Source organism: Podarcis muralis, chromosome 1, assembly GCF_964188315.1.
Source record: "Podarcis muralis chromosome 1, rPodMur119.hap1.1, whole genome shotgun sequence".
NCBI classification, from domain to species: domain Eukaryota; kingdom Metazoa; phylum Chordata; class Lepidosauria; order Squamata; family Lacertidae; genus Podarcis; species Podarcis muralis.
In genome coordinates, this window is record NC_135655.1 from 49,002,791 (window position 1) to 49,013,759 (window position 10,969).

The following is a 10,969-nucleotide window of genomic DNA, read 5'->3' on the forward strand; positions in this document are numbered from 1 at the left end:
AGAAACCAGAGGCCTTCCTGCTGGGCATGGTAGACCAGAAAGTGTCAAAGAAAGATAGAACGTTGTTTATGTATGCTACCACAGCAGCAAGAATACTCATCGCAAAGAACTGGAAGACACAAGATTTACCCACGTTGGAGGAATGGCAGACGCAGTTGATGGACTACATGGAATTAGCTGAAATGACCGGCAGAATCCAAGATTTGGATGAAGAATCAGTTGAGGGTGATTGGAAAAAATTTAAAGACTATCTGCAAAAATATTATAAGTTGTATGAATCTTAAGATAGTGCATGTTATTGGAAATGTTATGCTTTAGTAAACTTGATTAAGCAAATGGTAAAATAAGTCACAAATGAGAAAAGAAGACAAGTGAACCAAACATATTATGTTTATTTTAAAGGTATTATAATTGAGATACAACATATTGAATACGGAGACATAATAACTGAAAGTTGCAACAAGGTTTGAAACAAGGTAACAAATTGCTGATATAGTTATTATAAAGAACGCAGATTTGGAAGGTGTGGGGAGGTCAAAAGAGGATGTACGGAAAGTGGAATGTTTATATATTTATAAATTCATTAAGGTTTTTTCCTTTTTTTATGTTCAAAAAAATCAAAAAATTGTTTCTTGTATTTGGTTTCTTCTGTACTATTTGGAGTGTACAAAACTACGAAAAGAAACGCAATAAAAAATATTTATAAAAAAAAAACCAACTAAAAAAGGAAAGGGAATAACGGAAAGATATCACCAAAGACGATTGTCGAAGGCAAGTCTCTCGGTTGCACAGAGGACAAGCTCTTAGCTGCTCCGATGCATGAGCCGAAAGAGGAAGCTCTGGGTCACATGCATAGGTTCCTTGGCACATTTAGACAGCTCCCCATTGGCCAGATTAAACCCAGCAATGAGGGACCTACCAATCAGGTGTTGTGGCTGTCCAATATACCCACCCACAACCAGAAAGTCAGTCTCCAGGTATTACCACGACACATACCCTCTTTTAGGGAGGACATGCTTTCTCAGTTTGTATTTTTATGTTGTGAACCGCCCTGTGACCTTTGGATGGAGGTCAATATACAAATTTAATAAATAATGATAATATTATTTGCTCTTAGCCTAACCTACCTCACAGGGGTATTATGGGGATAAAGTGGGAGGTGCAAGGACCACATACGCCGCTGTGAGCTACTTGGAGGAAAGGTGGGATATTAATGTAATGATTTTCCCCCCAAAATGGATAATATCAGAATGCAAAAAAGCACAAGCAATCCCCAAAAGCTCTGCTTTTGCTATATATATGAATCACATTCCACATATTACCAGAATTTCAGCATGGAGCGAGTATGGGATATCATATCACATGACCAGACTTCTGAAAGCTGCTGTCCCACACATTCTCCTCACGAGGCAACATTTCATCTGAGCCCAACAGCCTTCAATGATTGACACTGTGATGCCAAAAAAATCACCACTGGGAGTATCTAATCTAACCTATCCCTCTATCCAAATATACATTTTTACTTAATATTTTTATGGACTATTTCAAGGGGGGAATGCAAACCTTTTGTTATGAACCTTTTATTGAGTGTTATTGAGAGCACTCGATAAAATTAATCATCATCAACATCATCTGGACAGTTATTCACCACTTTTGCTCCCTGTGGTGAATGACTGGTATACCACTGTCTTGTTCCTGCATATCAAGGTCTAGAAAAGGTCTGCCTTTTTTACTATATTGTTAGACTTAGATTCCCCGATTGTCACTTTGTGCAAAGTCGGGGTGGTGGAGGGGAGAAAACAGAGAAGAGGTTTCCTGCTCCATTTTTATTGTTATTAACTCAAATCAAATCTTGCGTAATGGCATTCAAGGTAAACTTTTGTTTACTAAGTGGGCACAGCTGCCCAGAATATGTTTAATTTTCTGGTTCATGTCAACCCACTCCAATGGTTCCTGTTGCATGCAAAATAGCAGCTACCGTTTTAACACAATAACTAGTGTCTAAAGTCAGTCATTATGACCATCAGATAAGGCTATGGGATTGACACATTAAAATATACACAGAAAAGTTTGTCAGGGAAATAGAGCTGCCTGGTAGAGAACGTTTGAAAAGTCCAACACTTCAGTCCTATGCATGATTACTCAGAGTTAATCTTGCTAAGTAAAATGGGGCTTGCTCGCAAGTAAGTGTACATAGGACTGTAGCTAAAAGTCGTATGTATTTATATTCATATACATATACGGTATAAGAGGCAGGGTGGGGTGGGGGCCAGATTTTGGCCTCACACAGGGTACCGCTGAAATTTGAAAGACCAAAGTCTGCCCCTGCTCAGAGGCATCAGGCTCCTCAGGCGCAGGAGGCCTCAGGAGTAATGGAGCCTTGAAGCTGGACTAACCAGTTGTAGTTGGGTCTTGGTGACCAGGCTACATAAACTCTCAGCTGCAGCTTGTTAGTAGTAGGACAACACAGGTCCTTAGCTCTGTGTAACCTGGCTTTTGGTTCCTGTGGCCTAGTCTGACTGAATATGTGCTACTGAGTGTTGAGGGGTGGGAAGGGAGGCTCGCTTAATTTCATTGTACACAGGTTGTACAATGACAATAAAGGTATTATTATTATTACTATCTTGCTCTTGAACCCTGCCAACCTTTGCTGTGTTTGACTTTGGACTTGCCTCACGACCCTCTTATTGTACCATGTCAGCTCTTGGACTGCCTCACAGTGCTTCACCTCAGTTACCACTGAAGACCCTATGTATCTGGATTGCCCTTATAGGCAACTGACCAAGGCAGGATGCATCCATGCAAATCTTTATCAGACCAGCAGCCCACAAATATCTGTTTTAGCCATGTGTAGAATACGGAAGGCTCATTGGAAGGACAGATCATGAAGCTGAGGCTCCAATACTTTGGCCACCTCATGAGAAGAGAAGACTCCCTGGAAAAGACCCTGATGTTGGGAAAGATGGAGGGCACAAGGAGAAGGGGACGACAGAGGGCAAGATGGTTGGACAGCATTCTCCAAGCTACCAGCATGAGTTTGACCAAATTGTGGGAGGCAGTGGAAGACAGGAGTGCCTGGTGTGCTCTGGTCCATGGGGTCATGAAGAGTCGGACATGACTAAACGACTAAACAACAACAAGAACATGGACAGCCTGAAAGAAATCAGGGACTAACTCCCTTCCCATTTTCCCTGAAGGCAATTCTTACTTGTCATTTGAATAGCTATGTATAAGCTGCCTTAATGGTCATTTAACACCCTTTCTGCCCTCAGGGAATCATTTTCACATAGATTTTTGAAAGAGAGGAGTCTGGGGAGTGCTCTGAGGCACTCTCACAGCTCACACCTGGTGCTAGTGAGATATGTAGATTCTAACCAGTGACCTGTGTAAAGCGTGACTGCCCCCTAGAATGTGCTCAGCATTTCTCTAGCTCATTTCAGTATAGGATAAGATCTTTAACGCCACATAAGGTATCTCTTGAGCAATTCATCTACCACTATGAAACTTCTTGTCATAGAAAACAGTTCCATAGAAAACCAAAGATCTAATCTAATACAACATGCTAGTGGTACAATTGCCTAGTCTTCAAATCCTTTATAATATATGATCGAATCACCTGCCTCCTCAAAAATATCTGATGAAGGTATCACAGTCTAAGGAAACTTAATTTCCCCCCAAAGTGTTCTTGGAAATATTATTTGCCATTATTATTGGCTGGGATGTTATTAATTACACTGTTCATCCTCCTTCTTACCCTACCTCTTGAGGTTGCTAGTTTACATGGTAACACAAACCCAAAAGATTAAGCCAGCTAAAATTAAAATCTTCAGTTATTTTAAAAAAATAAAAAAGCCAAGATGATAATTTAGGGATTAATAACAAAATATAAAAGAAATCAGATGCTATTAAAAGCTTGAGAAAATATCATTATTATTATTATTATTCATTTCATCTGTATACCGCTTTATATTTTTAAGAAAAATCTCAAAGCGGTTTACAGAACATTAAAACATCAATAAAACTTTCCAGAATAAAACATTACCAAAGAAAGACAAATATAAAGTATACAGTCAAAGCAACATAATTAACAGGAAACTAAAATATTACCTTAAAGATGTCAAAACAAAACATTACAAAGGAGGTCAGCTGCAGAATACATATTTAATACAAACAAAGTTAACAAAAAAATCTAAAACATTTCAAAAGAAAACATTGTAAGAAAAGTCAAATATAAAATGCACATTTAAAACAGCATAATTAACAAGAGAATAAAATATTACCATAAGCATAGAACATACGAGAGATGGTGGACTCTGCTTCCTTGGAGATTTTTAAGCAGATGATGGCTGGCCATCTGTCACGGATGCTTTAGCTAAGATTCCTGAACTTCACGGGATTGGACTAGATGACCCTTGGGTCCCTTCCAACTCTAAGATTCTATGATTCTATATCTGCTGCTGTTGCTGCCCACCTGCCAGTGGTGGTCCATGGTGGCCAGTGGCTTTGGAAGCTCAGGCTTGGTGGTTTGGGCCTGCACTAAGAAACAGCCAATATGGCCTCTGGCCTCTTCAGCAGCCTCAGCTTTTGTAGCTCAAGTCAGTCAGGGCCCTGGCCTCCCATACCCAGTGGAAAAGGGGTTGCAAGGCAGGGAGCAGTGAACAAATTTTGCCAGGTGCCTAAAAGGTACCAGGTAAACCACAGCCTGGGCACCACCACCATTGGTAGCTGCCCACAGAGCTTCAGATGTTGGGAGCACCTGGAGAAAATATGCCGAAGGAGATCTCAAAAAGCAGGCAAGGTTATTCATTTTGGTCTTATGAAACAAATGTTTGGTTGAAATATGCAGGTGTTCGCTTTAGAATACTTACATGGAGGTTATTATTTCTGACAAATAAGGACAACCAAAGCCAGACTTGGATCACTGAAGAGTTCTCACTTCTAATTCAGGGCTACAATCTCACTCAACACTCTCCAATCACAGTGCTTGGCAAGGTTCTAAAATGCAGGAAGTTCATACTGTTTTCACTCTTTTCTAAGTTCTTTCTCTCGGAAGGAATTTGGTGAAGTATTTGTTCAATCTCTGTTTAGCTCCAACTCTGATTCTGGTTTGATTCTCAAACTAACTCTGACCTGCTTGGCAATTCTTTCAGTCCTGGCTTCTGATCTTCTGGCTTGATCCCTGGACTGTTCTGATGTGTTCTGTGGCATGTTTCCCACTCGCTTCTGCCTCAGACACAGGCCACTCCTTGATGCCATTCACCACCTAATGTGAAAGTAGTGTTGTTGTTTTATAAGAGGGCAAAGTAATTTAGAAACCTGAAAAAGGGAGTACAGTACACTCTAAATATTAGGGAGGCTGATAAATTCCTGCAAGAATGTCCTTACCAAAATAATCGCTGATGCAACAAGAGCTTTCATCTTCTTACAGCACCCTTTAATGGTATGCCGAGGAATAATTCATTAAACAACAAGCAGCCATGCAGGGTTATGCCAAGGATTAAAGGAGTCTTATGTCAGGACACTGGTGGTTTTTCATGCTGCCATTCGACTGACAGTTTTCTCCAAGCACTGTGGGAAGCCACTGACAACTCAGCAATAGCAGCAGCAAATTATACAAGGGTTTGGCAGAATGAGGGCCTTATTTGAATACAAGACTGCTCCAGTAACACCAACAGCAAGTGGAATTTCGGAAGCCTCTCAGCTGAATGCAGGCTACTGTGGGAATGAGACCTAACGTTACTGAGTTGTAGATGTGGGCCAACACCAGTCACAATGCAAAATAATGCTAATAGTCTCACAGTAATGGGAAAGGGCTTACAAAGAAACAGCAGTGAGAAGACATAGTCTTTATTAAAGCATATTAAAATGTTTGCTGCGGTTTCCCCTTTCAGACCTCTGCGTTCCACATAGGGAAGTCTAAAGCGGCATGGCAGCAGAGATGAAATATTGGGGGTGAACTTAGAAGTAAGGGTCGGCTTTTGCTCCACACACAAGTAACTGTGTGAATAGGGTTGTGTGAGTAATAGTATCCCAAAGAAGAAATAAGTTTATTCATAGCTGCTTCTAGTCACTAACAACCATATTTCAACCTACAGCAGCCTATTAAAAATGGGCAAGGAAGGGAGGGGTGATAACTGCTTACAAATCTGACTCCCTTTCATGCCAAGAGAGGGTTTTTCCCCCCTCTCCACCATACTAAATATTTAACTCTCCCCAATGCAAAGCTGTTCTTGCACTGTGTGCACAATAAGAGAGAAATCTGTCAAGAAAATCACAAAGAGAAACAAAACGACCTGAAACTGAACTCCATGTGAGAGGAAAGAAGAAATCTGTTAGATGCCAAAAAAAGGTACTGTGCACCTTGAGGAATTCAGCAGCGAAAGTTGTATCGATTCTATCTGGTTAAGGAAGGATTGTTATGAAAGAGGAAACTATGACTAGAAATCTTTGTGTTTGGTCTACACAAATATAGAGTGAATTGTGTGGCCTTTAGGCCCTTCACAGCACCCTCAGCATACAGACTCACTGGATGCTTCCTTTAGACCCATCTCCCCTTAGCTCTATGTTGTGAGGGCTAATTTGTGCAATTGAGACCACAAGGGTTATCTCAAGGACTCAGTTTTTTATGATTCAAAATTAGCCATGTATAAGAAATGGAAATGGTGCTGGAGGAGACTCTTGAGAGTCCCATGGGCTGCAAGAAGATCAAATGCATCCATTCTTAAGGAAATCAGACCTGAGTGCTCACTGGAAGGACAGATCGTGAAGTTGAGGCTCCAATACTTTGGCCACCTCATGAGAAGAGAAGACTCCCTGGAAAAGACGCTGATGTTGGGAAAGATGGAGGGCACAAGGAGAAGGGGACGACAGAGGATGAGATGGTTGGATAGTGTTCTTGAAGCTACCAACATGAGTCTGACCAAACTGCGGGAAGTAGTGGAGGACAGAGGTGCCTGGCGTGCTCTGGTCCATGGGGTCACGAAGAGTCGGACACGACTAAACAACAAACAACAAAGAAATGGAAGGGTCTTTCTGTCAACCCCTAGACAGAACTACTTGGAATCTAGACACATATAAAAAATGCTTTTTTAAAAAATTGTTTTGAAAAATTTATTGAATTTCCCATAGCTCACCATCGCCAACTAGTGTCACATTTGTGTAATGCACTTTACAACACACTTAAAACGTTTTATTTTAAGCTGTATAGCTGAGTCCCTAGACTCCCTGAATCCACAAAGGCTCTGCCTAGCAGAAATACCACATCAAGCTCAAACAAAAGCTTGAATCACAAATGCATCTACAATACTCAATTTTTCAACACTCATGTGGTTACTGTACTGTACATTGATAACTTGCAGTTGACTTTGTGACCTGAATGCTGACTTGGATCCTGATTGTCCTTCCATGAAGAAAGGGCCTTGTGAGTCAGTGGCGGTTCCCCCTTGTGGAAGGGTGGCAAGGGGCAATATTCACGGACTCTCTTTCTCTGCTAGACCCCCATCTCACCTCCCACATTGTTCTATGAGATCTCCTGGCCATCTGGAGCTGATTTTCAGTGGGACATGGGACTCCAGGGGTTGGGGGCGGGGGTCTGTGAAAATAACCTCCCCTCTTTCTGCCAATGGAAGCATTCTGCGGGCAGAGTTCCATTCACAGATTCTCAAGATCCATCCAAGTCATCTTTAGGACTGTGTGAGGCTCTGTGGGAGCCCATTCACACTCCCCACCATTTTTCAGTGGTGTCTCTGGAGCATCTTCCCTGTAGACATCCTTCTGTCTCCCTGCTGCCTTCTTTTTCTTTTTTTAAAATAAGCTTTTAATGCTTTAAAATTTCCATGCTGCTGATTTTGAGATATTTTTCAGATTGCTGTTTTTAGTATAATGGTAGTGTTTTGATATTTGCTTGCTTTTTAAAAATCTGTATATTTTGTTTTCTGCATGAAGTTGATCTGAATGCCCTATAATGCCCTAGGCTCCTTTGGGAGAGGAAGGGTGGGGCATAAACATAATAGATAATAATAAATAATAATACTAGGTAGAAAAAGACTGTCTAAATAATAAATGGATTGATTGATCAATAACAAGAAGTCAAAGCAGCTGAGACATCATCAATAAAATTGGCAGCAATAAAATAAAATAAATCGCTTATTCTGTGCTTTGAAAGTCCTGGGCAAATAAAATTTTGATCTGGTCCCCACAGTTAATTATTTTTCAATTAAAATAATTAGGGGGTTGCAGACAAGTCGTTCCAGAGCTGGGATGCTGCTACTAGAGAGAAGGTCCTATCTCCAGTAACTATTCACCTAGTCTCTCAGTGGAGAGGAACCCAAATAAAGCATTTGAAGGTTCTCCTAGTGAACTAGTAAGCAGAGCAGGTGGTTATTTAAATGTCCCACCACTGCATTGCCATACTGCGACAAAAATCACTAATGATTTCTTGCTTTGTTATGAAGCTGTTAAATGGGCAGAAGCCCTCAAAACATGAAAGTAGAAGTTGGTAATACTAATTGTAAGTTATCCTGAGAAGCATGAGATTCTTAATGGATCTACTGAAAAGATGTTTGCATCCACATGACTCAGGGACCCTTTGCCAAACCAGTGGTGGTGTTTACAACTCATGAAATGAGCCAAATTCTCCTCTGTTCCTTTGTCTTCTTTCTTGTGCTGGCCTTAGTTCTGTGAAATAATGGGGGGGGGCCCCCAAAAAACCTCTGAGATGATATGAATGTTCATCATAGACAGCAGTGATGCAACTTGGGGTCTCAAATTTTAGCAGTGCCCTGTGTGATGCCAAAATTCAGTTCCCTCTGCCTCTCGTCTTCCATTCTACATCATAGTTGCAGTGTTTCTGAGGCCCTGTGCCCAGTGCGGCTGCACTCCTCCAAGTCCCAGAAACCCAAAGAGAGAAAATATCTTGCACATCTGTTTTTTTGCTTTTGCTGTAATGGGCAGAACTGGGACTCCAGGATCTTACCCAGCTTGTGAGGTCCCACTTTGCGTATTACGTTGGAAGTGGAAATAGCACAGGTTTAAGACTCTTAAATTTCTAGATACTCTGTTCCTTGTGCATTTTGTCTGGTGTTAACTGTGCTCCACCATGTTCAATTTCTTTCTTCCTCTAAAAAAGTTGCTGAGTTGGGTGGATAAAAAGTCAGCCAACTCTCTGTCAAATATCTCTGTCCTTTATTTTAGCTTTAAGTAAATAAGATAATAAAAAATTAAAAGATAATAAAAAATAAAAAATAAAAATGTATGCAAAAAGTTGTATTTTTCTTTAAAATATGATCTTGTTTTAGACACCTGGACCAGCATAGGAAGAAAAATATCATTTTGCATTGTGCAGTATTAAACATTGCAATAGCACATAGGCTACCAAAAGTGCATAGGCTACCAAAAGATCTATGCTAACCTACTTTATAAATTATATTAGAGTTGTGCTATGCATTAGTAGGCATTAATTCACCTGTGCTATGTTGCACCTTGAAAATACCATTATATAATACTACCCAGAACAATTTCAAAAGAATCAACATTACATACCCATGTCATGTTTTTCTGCAAGCTTGTGAATAAGGGATGGAAATGACATAAAGATAAGCTCCTGCAGAGGGCAGCAGTTGTTCAAATTTCAGCAACAGTCCAGAGAGCTAGTTATAAATGGAGTGCTCTCACTGTGGCTGTCACAGTGTATATAGTGTGAATACTAACGATTTTTTAAAAGGTGACATGTTTCGCTAGTAGTCACAGAACCAGACAGCCTCACCTTTCATGCTACTATGCTTTTGGCAGCAACGAAAGAAAAATACCAGTTCTAAGTTTAAACTGAGGTGCTTCATAGACGCTGCTATTGGTGGCAAGATGCTGATACTTCTAAAGACATGTGAAATCCAATTCCACCTTCAAAATGCCTATATTACTTCATATTCAACACATTTCCACATGTAAAGTACCACCCAACAAACACACACATATATACACATAGATCAATCTCACTGTGTTCAGTAGGGCTCACTCTTGTAATATTTTACTTACTCGGTTTTCTGCACCCATATCATATATGTCCCATACATACAGGCCCTTAACAAGGGATTAAGGGTATCATTTTCTGCATGATTTATTGGTTCCACCTTACCAGTCTTTCCTTTTCCTGGAATACAGAGATGTAGCAAGCGCCCTTTCTAGTAGGTAGCTAATTTGGTTCAGAGGGTCCTCTTTATTCTTTAATCAATGCATTTCTCATGGCAGAAGAACAATGCTGCTGCAATAAAAACAGACGCAGAACACATGCATTTGAGCTTGTGCTTCAATTCAGTGCAAAAATAAGGGCTTTCACACACTCTCACTCACTCACTGCAAATCCTTTTGGGACATTTGAGGATAAAAGAGCCTCTCCAAATGTCCTGTGATTTGGGAATGGAAAGTGAGAGAGCACACTGAATGTGACCTAGTTGGGAACACTCTGTTTACTGAACACACTGTTCACTCCCAGTGGAAAATCCTTGGTGACATTTGCTGTTTTGATAACAGGCTGAAGAGTATACTGTGCTTCTGACAGGCTAGTTACCCCCTGATGACTGAGTAGCAAAGGAGAAGTAATGTGAGAAGCAAATCTGCTGAAAATAACTGCAGACATCATCAGAAAAAGTGCATCTGATTAATTTCTGCTATATGCCTGTTCCCCCTACAGCATCTTCTCTAGCTTTGCCTCCTATGGTGGTGGGAACTGGCCCTGGCTGTCACGCAGGTTCCACAGTGGCTAATTCTTCCAAGGAGGCTAAAGCAAAGCCCAGCCCAGTGAACTGGGAGAAAGGGTCCAAGGAGGGAAGATGAGGCGAAGCAAAAGAGGCCAAAAATACTGCTTTGTGCATACTGTTCTACTGTTGTAGAATCTAGGATGATAATGAAAAGAATATGACATAAGGAGGCTGAGACATTTCAGTTTTATATCGAGGCCTGAAGGTATTTTTTT

The 10,969-nt window shown here is 40.7% G+C and overlaps 1 long non-coding RNA gene across 1 annotated transcript; it reads right to left on the reverse strand.

Moving 5' to 3' along the window:
* Positions 1-3,913: 3,913 nt before the first annotated feature.
* LOC144327738 (uncharacterized) lies at positions 3,914-10,346 on the reverse strand. Its single transcript, XR_013392815.1, has 2 exons — positions 10,133-10,346; positions 3,914-5,263 (listed from the first exon to the last, which is right to left on the reverse strand). It is a non-coding gene; the product is annotated as an uncharacterized LOC144327738 (long non-coding RNA).
* Positions 10,347-10,969: the final 623 nt, after the last annotated feature.